The following is a 17,034-nucleotide window of genomic DNA, read 5'->3' on the forward strand; positions in this document are numbered from 1 at the left end:
ATTACAGTTGGTAGTTTGTCATGCACATGAGTGGCTTTGTCCTGTTACGCTTCAACAACATCAGTGCAGCTTAAGGTTAGGCTCAGCAAAATGCCTTGTTTGCAAAAGATGATCTTGAGTCCCATCCAAGTAAATATAAAAAGGTTGCATGAAATTGTTCAGTCAGCACGAGCCAGCCACTGGCAATATGGAATGAAATACCTTCTCCCAATAATAACTTTAAAAAAACAAGCCTCTGTACAGTGAAAATGTATCATTTAAAAATTCATCTAATATTGAAGCATTTGTATGTGGCTCATGAGCATAAAACAGTATGATTATCCTTTAATTAACTGCATGGAAGAAATGTTGGGGATAAGGTAATGAGCCACTGGTGAGCATTTCCCTTTATAGTCTCTGCCTAATGGTTTTATATATGTTTCTCCCAGTTTCTAGGAAAACAAGATTTGCATATTTTAGCATTTAGCTTTTTCGCATATACCTCCAGCAGGCAACTCATACGGATAATTGAATTGTCCCACAAGAGTCCTTTGAGAATATTCTCAAGCGATTCTCTTTTATTTGCCTTTTATTGCTTTGTGTTTACTCTGGAGGCCTGTGTAATATCAGCTTGATCTGCAGTTCCATGTTTCTAAGTGAGTCTTATAGTGTTGCTGGTACATTTTCAACCAGCGTGTTGCTGTGACTGACAGGGGTATGGCCGCCCTTGCAATAGATCTTCTGCTGTTCTCCATAGGTCAGACATTGATGTGTGTGATAAGTCACAGTTTGTGTAAGCAGAGCTGGACAGTTGAATGGAGAAACACTACCAGTGGCGGAACTTCGGGGGAGCAGGGGGAGTGAGCATGCCAGGGCCCGCACCCCCTCAGGGCCCCCCGACAGTCCGCTCGCCGCACAGCACGCCGCTGTGCGGCGCATATTCCCGGCCACTTCCGGGTGTACGAAGGGGGACGGGCCCGGCTGCGCGTCCTGCGCCAGGGCCCTCCCCCCTCTAGTTACGCTTCTGAACACTACTCCTATTTTATACAAAGTTTTGCACTACTATTACGAACGATTAAGAAAAATAAAGCCTATCGGTTTGGTACTAGAATATTTTTTGCCATTGCATTCTATTTTTTTAGATTTTACAAAGGAGGTTATTTACCAAGGTCCAAAGTATTTCTAACATAAAATCCGATCAACTCTGTCTGCCCGAATGGACCTTATTTATCAATAAAAAAGTCCAAAATAAATTGGGTTGGGCAAAAATCCCACAAATACTACGAAAAAGTTTTCTGACTTTTTGATCCAAAATCCCCGAAAATTATTGGATATCAGTACGGACAGCAGCGCAGACACTAGGACCTTCCCCATTGACTTATACAGAGCCTCCGAGAGCTTTGAGTTGCTGGATTTTCGGAGTCAGACTTTTAAGACCATCGGGCTTTAATAAATTCCGAAAAATTGTTAGGTTTTTTTTTTTAGTCTGAAACAGATGAATTATTTGAATTTTGGATATTCGGAGAATAATATATAACCCCCTTAGTGTTTAACATTTGTTTAGGTGCAGAGCAGATTTGCACTTAAATTGCAGCAAGTGTCTGTTTTCTGTTTCGGACACAGAGACCTGCAGCCTCCCCCATGAATACAGAGCTGTCTGTATTCATAAGGGCAAAAGACAGATGGTACATAGGCATCCCCTCTCCCCCCATTAACTTTTGCTTTAGTCAAATCCAAAAGTTAAGGAGCAGTGGCTAGCACAGGCCACATTGGGACCAAGTAAGGACGGCTGCTCTATGACAGTAGATAAGGATAAGGTTGGCCTTCCACCAATATTGCACTTACCCGGTGTGGGGTGCAGCCAGTCTCTGAGCAGAATAGCTCTGTGCATAAACGCTACTGTATTATTAGGAAAGGAAATCAGCTAAACTGAAGAAAAGTAGAACACTGTGGGAAAAAGCATTGCCATATTTTAAAATGGATACCGTACCTGTGTGTGTATTTGAAATATTTATGAAACATTTTTTAATGAAATTCTGATTTTTTTCTCATTCATTTGTTGTTAAATAGGTCGCCAGAAGCGATGATTACAAACAAACATTGTAATATCCCTGTCCTAACAAATACCAAAATAGCATAAAATATTGCTCTTCTATAAGCCCTTCAGACTTCTGTGTAAAATTCTACCCAGCGGATGGATTTAGAAGTGATTGATTTTGTTACATTCACAATAAACCTGCTGCACATTACAATAGAAAAGCGAGCTGTTTGTGTTGTGACATTTCTGCTATCAGTATCCCAGCAAACTGCAGAAACCAGCCCAGGATTATTTGAGAATGATCTTCCATGATTTACAAGCAGCTGATTTGGTCTGAGCAAATGGCTCACCTAATCCACCTCTTTTATTAATTCTGAAATAGCAGGAGTAATATTCTGACATTCTCAAGCATCTTCAAAACATAGGCATCTGTTCTGCAAAATAAAATACAGGTATAGGACTGCAGAGAAACTCAGGAATATATATATATATATATATATATAGCAATGCCATGTACAGTGCTGTCCTATATAATCTAACTTTGTTTCTGATCGTCTCTTTCCTCTCTGATAATCCTGTACCTTGTACTCGATTTTAACTGAACTAATATACATTTATTCTGATTAGTGATGGGCGAATAAATTCGCCATGTGCGAATTTGCGGAGAATTTCCACTTTTCGCCGCCAGTAAATAAATTTGCAAAACTTTGTCAAAATTCGCCAGTGAAAATTCCTCTGTGTCAAAAAAATTTGGATGTGCGTCAGAATAGTTGCGTCGCAGTCGTCAGACTTGACGCACTTCAAAATAATTTTGACTCCCATTGACTTCAATGCGTTTTGCAAATTTTTCGCCATTTCACGAATTTCACAGTAAATTCTGGACAAATTCGGGACAAGTTGGCCCATCACTAATTCTGATGGCCAGTTATATTGGGTATCGGCAGAGTTCTTTTAGTAGCCTGAGAGCATGTTGATATACATGTTGATTATAATATCAAAGGCTATTGTGATACTATAATCTACAATTAGTAGAGATATTGGTACATATAGTATATATATGTTGAGTGGACAGGTCAGTATAATATATGCACTGGGTTTCATTTGGAGGGGTTCAATTGATAGACTTTTTTTCAACCCAACTTAAAGGACCAGTAACGTCAAAAAATTAAATTGTTAGTAATTGAAGTAATAAAAATATAATGTACTGTTGCCCTGCACTAGTAAAACTGCTGTGTTTGCTTCAGAAACGCTACTATTGTTTATATAAATAAGCTGCTGTGTAGCAATGGGGGAAGCCATTCAAAGGAGAAAAGGCTCAAGTTACACAGCAGATCAGCTATGTAGAACATAATGTTATCTGTTATCCACTATTTATCCTGTGCCATATAGCCGTTTTTCAATTTCCGCCATTGCTACACTGCAGTTTGTTTATATGAACTATAGTAGTGTTTCTGAAGCAAACACATCAGATTTACCAGTGCAGGGCAACACTACATGATATTTTCATTACTTTAAAACACTTTCAGTTTTTGGTGTTACTGTTACTTTAAATAAAAATTGAGAACTCATCTAGAATTACTCATTCAGCGCATTTTAAAAACATGATTACATGATATCATTATATGGCATGTTATTTGTATTGGCCTTCCATGTCTATATGCTTGACTGAATAGCTCTAGAGAGTATAGTAATAAGATATTCTGACTGTGGGGCTGCCAGATCAAAATTGCGTGTTGTATTTTTCATCATTTTCAGCTGTATTGTCCGCTAAATGGTTTTAGTCATTTCAGCATAGATGTTAAACACAGAAGGGGCATTTATGTAAAAGTGGAAAAATATAACAAAGGATAATAATTGAATTTCATTTTGTTTGGTTTCATATGAAAGGCCTTGCTCAGCTTCTAACATCGCCTAACTGCAATTGCTTTTATCAAACTGTAATATTTCATAGAATCTACAAATCCCTTATTGTCATCAATAGACAACTAGCAAATGGGATCTGTTCACAGAACTGGGAAATGTTAATTATGAGGAGGTGGGGGGTGCTATTTGAGCCAAAAGGATAGCTAATTTCATGTCAAATGTTCAAAATAGCATAGGGCTAAAAATAGACTTAGCGGTGTCATCGTTAAAGGGGTTGTTCACCTTTTAATTAACATTTAGGGGCAGACGTTTCATGATTTTTGTCCTCTGTAGTATCTTCATTTATTTCCCATTTTACTTTCTCACACCAATAATTTTTACCCCTCCTGATGAATATGTTTTACTACTGAGAAATCCTTATATGGGGTGCAGCATTGTCCAAATGAGTAATGTGGGTAGAGATAAAAAAATGAGCAACAGACTCAATGGTATGATGTGAAATTACACAAATCTCTGATCCTGGCGCTAAATCAAGCATGCTGGGATTAATGGGAAATACTTTAGATGTTTATTCTCTTAGGGGCAGATTTATCAACGGTCGAAGTTCGAAGTCAAAAAAACTTCAATCTTCGAATTAAAAAAGACCAACTGAATGGTGGTCAAAGTTTTTTGGGGTTGAAGTTTGCCTACTTCGATTCGTACGATTCAAAGTTTTTTTTTACTTTGAACTTCGATCTCCCAAACTCCCCCATACAGGTTCCATACAGGTTCTAGGAGGTCCCCCATAGGCTAAAAAAGCACTTTGGCAGCTTTTAGGTGGCGAATAGTCAAAGTCGAAGTTTTAAAGAGAAAGTACATGATAAATTTCGATATTCGAATTTCTACGTTTTTTTCAACTTCGAATCAGACTATTCAATGGTCGAAGTACCCAAAAATTACTTTGAAATTCAAACTTTTTAACTTCACTTCGACCTTTGATAAATCTGCCCCTTAGTGATGTGGCATACGACTCACTGAAACTTGTGTATTATAATAAATAATGTTCCCCCCTAAAATATAAGGGTATTAGAAGTCACCTCAGAGTTATATGACCTGTATAAAATATCCTTATTACAATAGGGGGTACATTATTCCCCATATTATCATTATTTTTGTATATACATATACATATACATATATATATATATATATATATATATATATATATATATATATATATACCATCTATAATATATATTTTATAATGTTGCGGTTAGTAATATAGGGAATAATGAACTTATTGTAAAATTATATTCCACATACAAACATTTAAGTCAAGGCATATAAATTCCATTCTATCCTGGCTCCAGTGCAAGTCTCTCTGTATGGGGCCGTCAACAGGTTGTCAGTATATGACTTACAGTTGCAGCAGGAGATAAAGAAATTTCATTTTAGAAGTAAATGGTGTTTATTCCCCAACACTGTCACAGAAGATTTAGTTCAAATATATATATATGTATATACTTATATTTAAAGTTGGGATATATTATAGGAACTAAATTAAAAACACTCAAAGTGGAATGTCAAAAGGCAAAAAAGTCCTCTAAATGTAAATTTTATGATATTGAAGAGGTCTTTGACTAAATTATTTCCATACTCAAAAATAGCAGTAATACATTTACGTTATCCCCAGTGGAATATTTTGCTTTTATTTGCATTAAATGACTGCTGGGAAATAGGTGAGTTTCTGGCAACTTTAATTTCTACAGTCCCACATTGGGCAAAGTCGAATGTTTTCTACTGTATTTATTGCCTTTGGCCCACAGGTAGTGCTTGAGGCTGAGGTAAAAGGTACTAAAATACTTTGCAGAAATATATCTGAACCTTAATATTTATCAGCTGAAAAACAGCAACTACTATCAACCGTATCATTGCCCTCACATCATTTTCCCCCCCACACAAGCTGCACCTACATCAAGTACAATGTACAATACCCAGAATTCATTTACCTCAATTCCTCTGCCCTAAAGTTGCCCATAGACGCAGAGATGACGTTGTACAAAACAAAGGTTCGCGTGTGGATCGTCCCGTAATTTTCATACTATGGCAATCAGTCGTTTAGTCGATCGGACAAGTTAGAAGATTTCTGTCTGCTAATGAAAATGGGCCAAATTTACTAAAGGGTGAAGTAGCAAAACACTGGCATTTTTTCATATTTAAAAGTGGGATTATATTCAAAAGTTGTAACTGTTCAATCAATCAATCTTTTTTTTTAACCATTTGAGGGTCATGTCACATTTGTTTTAGGGTGGGCTCATGTCTAGGACAATAGAGGATCTTTGCCTTTATTTTGTTTCCTTAAAGGAGAAGGAAATTCCCTGGGCGCAAAAACCCTCCCCCCTCCCCTGTGTTGCCCCCCCTCCCTCCTCCCCCATGGCCTACCTGTCCCGCCGGGCAAATGCCCCTAACTTGTTACTCACCCTTCTGCGCAGGTCCAGTCCACGGAGTTCACAGGCGCCGTCTTCTCCCAAGCGGTCAAAAGATTGATGAACTCCGTGGACTGGACCTGCGCAGAGGGGTGAGTAACAAGTTAGGGGCATTTGCCCGGCGGGACAGGTAGGCCAGGGGGGGGAGGGAGGGGGGGCAACACAGGGGAGGGGGGAGGGTTTTTGCGCCCAGGGAATTTCCTTCTCCTTTAAACATTTTTAACAAGTGGCCACTTATTTGCACCTCTAATCTCTAATAAAGACACATATATTACCTACAGTATATGTACCCGCCCTATTTAAACTGACCTAAGTGTATTAACAAAGTTTCGCTAGGCAGAAATGAACGCTAGCGAAAATTCACTATGAAATACTCACACTGACGAAGTTTCCAGCGTTCGTCTGCCGAGAAGCAACTTCTGATTTTAGTGAATTATCATAGTGGTAGCGAATTAACGTCTGACGAAGTTGAGCAAAATGTGGCAGAGCCTTTTGAGGAGAAAATTCTCCCTTTAATGAATTTCCACCAATATCTCTGCATGTAACGGACGATATCAATGATTTGTCAGTTGGTTACATTTATGTTGGGAGCCTTTGGAGCAATGCTGTTTTTCAAGGATAATAGCAGTATGTGCCATTGGGTAATCCTAAATAGAAAACTGCCATTTTAAGTACCATGGGCCACCCCTGGGATCATAGTGCACACAAACAAACCATGGGAACACATACATGTTGGGTCACATGAGCCAAAATAAAGTTCAGTCGTTTGCACCTACACTTCTTCCAGTTACAGAGTTGAAGTATTTCTGGTCAGGTGATCTCTGAGGCAGCACACAGACCATCACAAAATGGTGGCTCAAGGGAATAGATGTAAAAGGACAACATTTACTGATAGCTATGTTCCAGTTTGGTAAGATTCTTTAACAGGCCACTGAATATGATACAAACTACTTATGGGTAAAGTATTCATTTGTGGTCTATAGTTTTTTTTTTTTTAGGAAGCATCAATACGTATAAATTATGGGTTGAGTCAAAATATACAAAAAGTAATAAAAGTAAATAAATACCATGAAGAAAAATAATCCAGTTAAAAAGAGATAAGGCAAGGCAGTAATACTCTCACATCGGGGCAAATTTACTAAAGGGCAAAGTGTCTAACGCTGGCGAAAATTTGCCAGTGTGACGTCATTTCGGTACTTCGTCTATTTACTAACGGTAGCTGGCATAACATTCGCTAGCGAAGGAGATAGACTCTAGCGGTACTTCGCTCCCTATGCCTGCTAAATTTTCACACTGGCGAATGGACGTAACTAAGCAAATTCACTAAGATGCGGATTTTACTGAACGTTACCTCTTGCGCCAGACTTGCCTTCGCCACCTCAGACAAGGCGAGTGCAATAGAGTAGATAGGAGTTCCTCAAAATTTAGTTGAAAAATGCTAGCGTCTTTTCCTTTTTCAGGGTGATAGGCTGCAAAAGAGTGTAACATTTTTTGGGGTAACCCACTTCCCCCCCTACATTTCCTAACATATGGCATATAAACTATACACTGGGCTCATGTGTAGGGCAATATAACAACTTTATTTTATGGGCTTATGTAATGTAATGTATTTGCTGCAACATATACGTCCATTCAACTTTAACATCCCGGCTTATGCAAATTAGGCAACGCCAGTGCAACTTAGTTTTGGTTGGTGCAGTAATGCTAGAGCAACTTCGCCAGCGTTCGGCGCCCTGGACGCAACTTCGGATTTTAGTGAATTAGAGTTGTCCTGGCGAATCTACGCCTGGCGAAGTGTTTCATTGTGAGCTAAGCCGTCGCTGGCGAATTTACGGAGGTTAATAAATTTGCCCCATCGTGCTATCTCTGCATGCTCAGTTTGTGAAAAGTGTGCACAAAAGCTATTGGAGCACACACACAGGCTGCAAGAAACCAATGGAAATGTTCCTTGGGAATGTGTTCCTGACCAATTATCTATAAACCAGCAAAAGCATCATAGATGGTAAAGGAGAAATGTCTGTCAGCAGGAATAGGTGTAATGGGTGTAATTGTTACTTTATGTACCATAAGCTTTACAATGCTTTTATAATAATGATTGTGTTTGCTTCCTATTCTTTAATAGCATTTATATAATTTATATTATATAAAAGTCCCCCCTGCAGTAGTGGAGGTAGAAATGCTGGGCAGGAATGGCCTGTTTTAGACGTTATTCAGAATACAATGTTTATGTTTTTAAAGGACACATACATTTAAATACGGCACTGGCTTAACAAATCAGCACCCCCAGCAAATAGAATTTGCACCAACATGGCTTGCTTAAAATTTTTTATTCATGGAATGGTTGCATTCTACAAATAATAACGGCTCTCCTGGTAGAGTGAACTGTTCCTGATTATTGATTATGGTTGAACCAAGGTTAACACGGGGAGGCCCATTTACCAAAGTCCAAATCTATCTCAATATTATCTGAAAAAAAACGCTGACCAAATCCGTACGTTTTTTTCCTCCGAATTTATCAATCCAATTTCCCGAAAATTTTGTTTTCGGAAAAAAAATCTTACAAAGTTTTCGGAATTTCCACAAGAAAACTTTTCGGATTTTTGCCTGTAAACTTCGATTATTGCACGAAACCCAGTGCAGATCAAAAAATCTTTGGGACCTCTCCCATTGACTTACATGCAACCGCAGTAGGTCTGAGATGCCGGATTTTCAGATTCAGACTTTTTCCATCCTCGGGGTATAATAAATTCTTAACATTTGTGTTTATTCAAAATTCAGATTTTATACTAAAAAAACACAAATTTTTCGGATTTTCTGCAATCAGAGTTAAATAACCCCTTAGAATCAGGTAGATCTCCTTCGACAGGGTTCTCCCTCTTTTTTTACATATATGCTGCCCCCCTGGAATCAGCTGGAAGGTTTAAGAATGACAGTGACTAGGGTTGGCACCTTTCTACAGCTCACAATCTGGGCAGGGGTGGTGCCATGACATCACAGGGGTGACTCAGAGACTGGCTGATTGCCATGTCAATCATGGGAGCCCATCTGAAAACCGGGTAGTCTGGGTCAAATTCAGCAGCCTGGAGGATTCGGCAACCTCCTAATTATCCAATAGATAATTATTTTTTCGGAAGTGCAATGTTTTGGGGCCATGCCCCTTTATCAGGCATATGCTTGATGAAGGGGCGCGTTCCCGAAATGCACTTCCGCACAAATAAGGGTTTCCCTGTAAACTAAGCCTTGTGTGCCGGTATCTTTGTTCCACCCTAACAGTGACCCATTTTCTTTTTCATAAAACTATGGACATTTAAAAAAAAAAAACAACAAAAAAAAAAACCAGTATACAGAGCATGTTTTTAAACTAAACCACATTTATTTGCTTCATGTCCAACACAGGTGCTTATTGCCCTCTTTTACAGAGTTTGACATCTGTAATCACTGTGTACTTACATGGACTGGCAATTAAATGATAATATACTGTATATACACAGGGCCGGATTTACATAGAGGATGCCCCTAGGCCCACTGCCGTTTGTCGCCCCTTTCCCCTCCCCTTTATTTGTGCAAATTTTCATCATCAATGGGGAAATTTAAAAAAATATTGTATCTCCATCACATCCCCAGTGTTTTTGAACCAAAAAGGGTGTGGTTGGGCATCATGCCGCCCCCCTAAAATCCTGCCGCCCTAGGCCCGGGTCTAGGTGGCCTTTCCACAAATCCAGGCCTGTATATACATCACCAGTGTCGGACTGGCCCACCGGGTTACCAGGAAAACTCCCGGTGGGCCCAGATGTCACTGGGCCCTTGTGCTGCTAAACATTTGGCCTATTTCATGGCCATTCCCTATTTCTATGAGAACAAAGAGGCTAAATAGAAGGAATAATGTATTATAGTATGTAAAGAAAAGAGACTAGGGGAATAGAGATTGAGTGAGGGAAAAGAAGAATAATAATAATACTGAGAGTGGGCCCCTGGTCTCCCAGTCCAACACTGGCTGTCACTGTTATGTACAAGTACAACATGCTCATACTAATGGGAAAGCTGGCGATATTTATTTATGAGAAAAGCAGCACAAGGTCTGAGCACGTAGAATAAGTTTTCCGTAGAAAGTGTGGCTTTCCTTCTTGCTTATTATTTTCTAACAGCCAATGGTTGTAACTTTAAGTGCAAACCAATAAATGAACGTTTAATTTTATTTCGGCAGCTTAAAGTCAATTAACATCCATAAAACCGACTGCATGATTGCACATTACAGCACAGAACCACTTTATTTCTAACATTTTGTGTGTTTGGTGGAATATAAATGCAGCAAATATACGTGTCTAATAAAAGTTACGGCTAAAATACTGCGGTAATGTTCCTGCAATAAACACTAGATAGACACTGCTCTACGGCTGTAAATGTATTTCATCTGGAAGGAAACCATTTTTTGTTAGAAGGGGTTTGTGCTGTCCCTATTTGCGCTGAGCATGAAAATGAAACTTGAATGAGTAGGAAATGCCTGTGGAAAGCAATGTGCAAATATTCATTACTTTACAAGTGACAAACGGAAACCAGTAAATGCCAGTGATTTGAGAGTTAATACTTTGTAAAGCAATTTCACTGCTATAGCAAAGGGCAAGGCAAGTAAAGGCATATTTCTCATAGGTTCTATCTATCTAGCTTTGGTGGTTACTTAAACTTCAGCTGTTTCTGTCCTATTTGTTAGAAGGCTTGGCTACCTAAGCAAAGTCTACCCGTTTTATTGCTTATTGCAGGTTTAAATATGATAAATATTCAATTTTTAAATTGTGTATCATTTTTAACATGTATGTAAAAATGCCAAAATATTTAACTGTGCTGTAACATTAATGGTGGTATGTAATAAGTGTACTGATTGTAATCCAACAGATTACTGTCCCTTACTGTTAAAAAAAGGCTTTAGTGCCTCACATTTTTATGCAATCTTTTTGTTCAACCCACTGAATTAAAGCTGAAAGTCTATTTGAGTTGTTTGATTTAACATTTATTGTGGTAATGTACAGAACCAAAATTAGAAAAAAGTTGTCTCTGTCCAAAGATTTATGGGCCTAACTGTATATCCTTATATTTTACAACAGGGGTTACATTATACCATAAACATATATAATTAAGGTCTGTTGTGCCTGGGGTAATCTAGAATCTTCACAAAATATTGTTTATATAGTGTATGCCTTGATGTTCTGAGCACTTAAAATAGAGCGGGATGTTTTGTAATTCCATATGATATACACACACCAGAAGCAATTTAACAAACAACTATTATTTACATGAAGGGGCAGATTTACCTAGGGTCGAATATCGAGGGTTAATTAACCCTCGATATTCGACTGTCGAATGTAAATCCTTTGACTTCGAATATCGAAGTCGAAGGATTTACCTCAAATAATAGAAAAATCCTTTGATCGAACGATTAAATCCTTCGAATCGTTCGATTAGAAGGATTTAATCCATCGATCGAACAAACGATTTTTCTTCAACCAAAAAAAGATTGCAAAGCCTATGGGGACCTTCCCCATAGGCTAACATTGAGGTTCGGTAGGATTAAGGTGGCGAACTAGAGGGTCGAAGTTTTTTCTTAAAGCGACAGTACTTCGACTATCGAATGGTCAAATAGTCGAACGATTTTTAGTTCGAATCATTCGATTCGAAGTCGAAGTAGCCCATTCGATGGTCAAAGTAGCAAAAAAAAAAAAAAAAAACATTCGAAATTCGAAGTTTTTTTTATTCTATTCCTTCACTCGAGCTAAGTAAATGGGCCCCGTAATGTGCATAGACTATAGTATTTATCTGCATTAAATATATATAATAGGTTTGTACAGAGGTAACATTCCTTCCAACTTTAAAATCCAATTCACTAGATACATGCTAGCTTATTGCCGAGTATATGCTTAAATGATGTGCTTTCAATTATAATACATTAATAAATTATTCTGTAGGGATTACAGCATGGTTGAGAGTTACCCCTGGCATTCCATACAGTCACATTAAGCTACGGTAAAAAAAATGTTCATTTTCCCTGCAAATTTTGGCAGTCAGTTTAGTCTTTAGGGGATACATTATTCTGTACGTTAACAAAAATAGTGTATGAATAAATCAAGACTAGCATAATATATATATCTATGTATATGTATATGGATATAGATATATATAGATAGATATATATATATATATATATATATATATATATATATAAAAGCACAATAGAAAAGTGTTTTAATCTAACTATGCAGTCAAGAACAGAAAAAGTGCATGAAATTATTCGGCACATATAGTGAAACCTCCATTATAGTAAATCAAATATGCTAAATAATATTAAAGGGCACAAAAGCGTGATCATTAGCATAAGCCCCCCGCCCCCATTAGTTCTGATATATTGCTGAAAAAGAAATATATACTATGTACTTTAGTAGAAATTCAAAATAGAGGAAAAGTACTGTTGTACATGTTTAAGATAATGTTTAATTTTTATAGAAAATAATTTATTATTCTTACATTGACCTACAAATATTAATAGGTTGGAAATTCTGCTGTGAAATTTAATGTACTATTGCCATAAATATAATCTTTAACACAGTCTACTTCCATATAATGCTTTTTTTTTTTTTTTTTTTTTACCAATGGGTGCCCTGGTGTAGTGAATTGCTATGGCTTTCAGTGTAATGAGGTGGGCTTTGAAAGAACTGAAGTTTTTGTTTCACAATTCATGTGTAATAAGAACTGCTCTTTATATGACCTATTTCAAAACAAAAGAAAGAATCAATTGGATACAAAGCAGTATTAAAGGAGACCGGTCACCCAGAAATAAAAAGCTGTATAATAATAGCACTTTTAAAATGAAACATGAATCCTAAACTCTTTTTTATACTAAAAACATCCAAACCTGTTATAAACTAGTTTAAAAGTCTCAACTGTCAATCATATATTGCCTGTCCCTCCTCTATGCCTTAGGTACAGGGGCGTGGCAGGCAGTTACTTTCACTTTCCATTCTGCGCTTCCGAGATTTTATTGCATTCCCCAGATTCTCCCCCATTCCCCTCCCTCCTCACCATCTGTTAGTGGTATCAGGTCCCCCATTCACGCACATAAACAAGATTTTGGCATGATGAAAAACTTGCCTTAATAACAGTGTCCTCAAAATGGTACCTGCCTGCTTGCTGTGATAGTGTTAGTTTATTAGCGGTGTAGGTACACTACGGGGCATATTTATCAAGGGTCGAATTTCGAATTTGAAAAAATTCAAAAAGACCAACCAAAATTAAGTCAAAGTTGTTTTTTGGCAGAATAGGTCAATTTTCGATCGATTAGTTCCGTATTTGGCCGAATTCGAATTGTACGAATCAAAGTAATAGCGCATTCAATGGAATTCGCATTAAAAAATTTTTGAGGAAAAACTTCAATTCAAATTCAATTGAATGCGCGCAATTTTTCAAAGTCCACCAATTGACTCCAAATAGGTTCCAGGAGGTCCCCCATAGGAAATTCGGCAGGTTTTGGACACAAAAATAGCTTGAAATTCTATTTTTTTTAATTTGAAAATTCACCTTAACCTTTGATAAATCTGCCCCTACATGTTTCAGGTCAAGCCCGGGGTTGCCATAACACAGGAAAGGGCTGCAGTTTGCCAGAAAGGAAATGGTTTCATGAGCACCAGGAAATGCATTAATCTACGTAAGCAAAAAAACTTGAGAAAAACCCCTTTCCAGCATAAAACTAAACGTATACTTATAATCACATCCCTTTAACACTGCCAAGAATCTGAGTGCCATGCAGTGTTGATTCTAAATGTACACAGTCTATTGCTGGAAAAGAGAAAAATGTGTTGGCAAAGACCGGAGCCATCTGTAGCCACTGCGGGTGCCCTAATACATAATACATTCATTCTATAAATACACTGCATCAAGATCCCTGATTTGCCTACAATTTTTAGCCAAGAAACTTATCGAAGAAAAGAAAAAAAGATCTGAAATGTGTATTAAAATAACGTACGTAAAACAGCAGCAGTACAGTATTTGGTGAAAGTTAAATAATTACCACGAAACAGCAAAAATTTGCATATTTTATTCAAGATCATTCTGAAATATTACATGGTTCCCAAAATATAGAAAAACACTCAGAAAATATCAACAGATAATCAGTTTTTAAGAAATGCTGAGACAAATGATACCAAAGTACAATCAGACAATACAGGTCCATAATGACAGGAAAATAACCTTTGAGTGCTGCAACAAACCTAGAGATCTCTCATCTACTAGCAATATATCTATCTATCTATCTATATATATCATATACTGTGTATATATATATATATATATATATATATATATATATATATATATATATATATATATATATATTGGGTAATTCAGGGAATGTTTCACAAAGCAACAAATTCTTTAGAAGTTGGAATGAGAGACTGATGAGTTATGCAAGTAGAATGTACTACTTTATAGTTACAGTATAGTACTTTGCACCAATAAAAGTAGATATAAAGGGGAAAATATAGCCTACTGATAAAAAGATATGTTTTGGAACTGAACTACTTGCTGTATGCATGGGGAGATGGATTCTGTGGCTATAAAAGCCAGACTGGATTAGCACCTTTGTGGCTTCCATTTGGCAGATGGAAAATATCCGCACACAATACTGCAGCTGTCAATAATATATACACATGTAAAATACAAACAAGGAATGTTCTCTACAAAACACAAGTTTTGCACTTGTACAACAGCTGGATGATATGAGGGGTCATTTACAAACTGCAAGTGCAGCTGCAGTCCTGCCAAGTCTGCAACAGTTATGGAAAAATTTAAGTTATTAAAAGGTATTTACACTGAAAGCTGCTCCTTGCATTCTGTATCTGCAACCTTCGTCTATTCTCCTGTTACAAATAGTGTAAGTGCAGCCACTGACACAGGGAAACTCGGGAGAAACCTCCACCTAGAACAGCAGTGGTAGCTCCAGGGTTGCCACAGTGGCCTGTGTAAGGAAATGATGACACAGAAAACTTGTGCCTAAACAATTGGGTGGCTAGAAGTGATCACCAATAAACAAAAATGTCCCATAGCTCCTAATCCATACAATTCAAGTTTATTATATTAGCATGATAACAGAATAAGAAGTGGTATATACTGCCCCTATATGATCCACCATGCTAATATAATAAACGTTTGAATTTTATGGATTACAAGCTATGGGACATTTTTGTTTATTGGTGATGTAATGGTCCCTTGAGAACTGGGGCCAGTCCCTGATACTCAGCTGCCTTATTTGGACTGGCAGTATAGACTCCTCCCCCATTTGTCTAAATAATTATTGGTTAGAAGTGATGACACCTGGACTTTCAGGGCAACTGTGTCAGTCACATTGAAGGACACGGCCTGAATTCTGAAACACTGGCTACAATTGCACCAGGCGTGTGACCCATCCCCCCAAGGCTGCAATAACACTGGAACTGTGGGAAAAATAACATGCCAATTGCATTCGGAATTGCACTCTGCATACTGCGTATATGTAAGTAAATTACCCCTATGATTTTACCATGTCTCATTAAAGTGATACTGACACTAAAAAATGATTATTCAAAATATTAATGTACATCAGAAGTTATCTATAGCTCACGTTGATCGTTTTTCACTCATAGGGCTGCTTTTGTAAGTAATTGTTACTTGAAATTCCTAAACCTGACTGTCTCTTTTCAACCTGTCAGAGTTTCTAATGCTAACAGACTGCTGAAGCAATATGGCCGCACCCTCATAGAGGAACATGGGGGGGATCAGATGTAAAAGAATCTGCAAATATTTTTATGGCAAAATTATAGATAGCATGAATAGACAATATTATGATAGATGTAAAAAAGGCTTAATTTCTGGTGTCAGTATCTCTTTAAAGCAAAGCAAAAACATGCAGCCTCTGTGGTTTCCTTTTGGATTATATTAAAAAAACAGTAACACCAAAATATGAAAGCATTTTAAAGTAATTAACAAATAATATACTATTAGCATGCACTGGTAAAACTGACGTTTTTGCTTCAGAAAGATTACTATAATTTATATAAATAAGCCGCTGTATAGCCATGGGGGCAGCCATTCAAGATGGGAAAAAAAGGAGAAATGGCACAGTTTACATAGCACATAACAGATAAGCCCTGTCCAATACAATGGTGTTTTATCTGTTATCTGCTATGTAACCTGTGTCTTTTCTCCTGTTTTCCAGCTTGAATGGCTGCCCCCATGGCCACACAGCAGCTAGTTTATATAAACTATAGTATTTTTTCTGAAGCAAACGCACCAGTTTCACCTGTGCAGAGCAACACTACATTATATTTTAATTACTTTGAGACACTTTCAGTTTTTTTGTGTTACTGTTCCTTTAACATGGACAAACGAGCACTTTGGTAGCAGTCCAACATGGTTTTTCAAAATGTGATTTAAGCGCATAGTTGCAGTCTCCATTTTGCTTCTTTCAAAATTATATAAATATCTCCCTCTGCTAGCCAGGGAATGAATAATAAACACTGCAGAGAAATGGAGCAGGTATCGCTACTGCATCTCCAACACTCTGCTGGGCTGAAGAAGAGAATTAACAACAACAAAATTAGGACAAATGGAAAAGTGATTTTTTTGTAATAAAGTATTTCTGCTCAGACAGACAGAGAGAAAGCCCCCTGC

The sequence above is a fragment of the Xenopus laevis genome, chromosome 1S (assembly GCF_017654675.1).
Source record: "Xenopus laevis strain J_2021 chromosome 1S, Xenopus_laevis_v10.1, whole genome shotgun sequence".
Taxonomy (NCBI): domain Eukaryota; kingdom Metazoa; phylum Chordata; class Amphibia; order Anura; family Pipidae; genus Xenopus; species Xenopus laevis.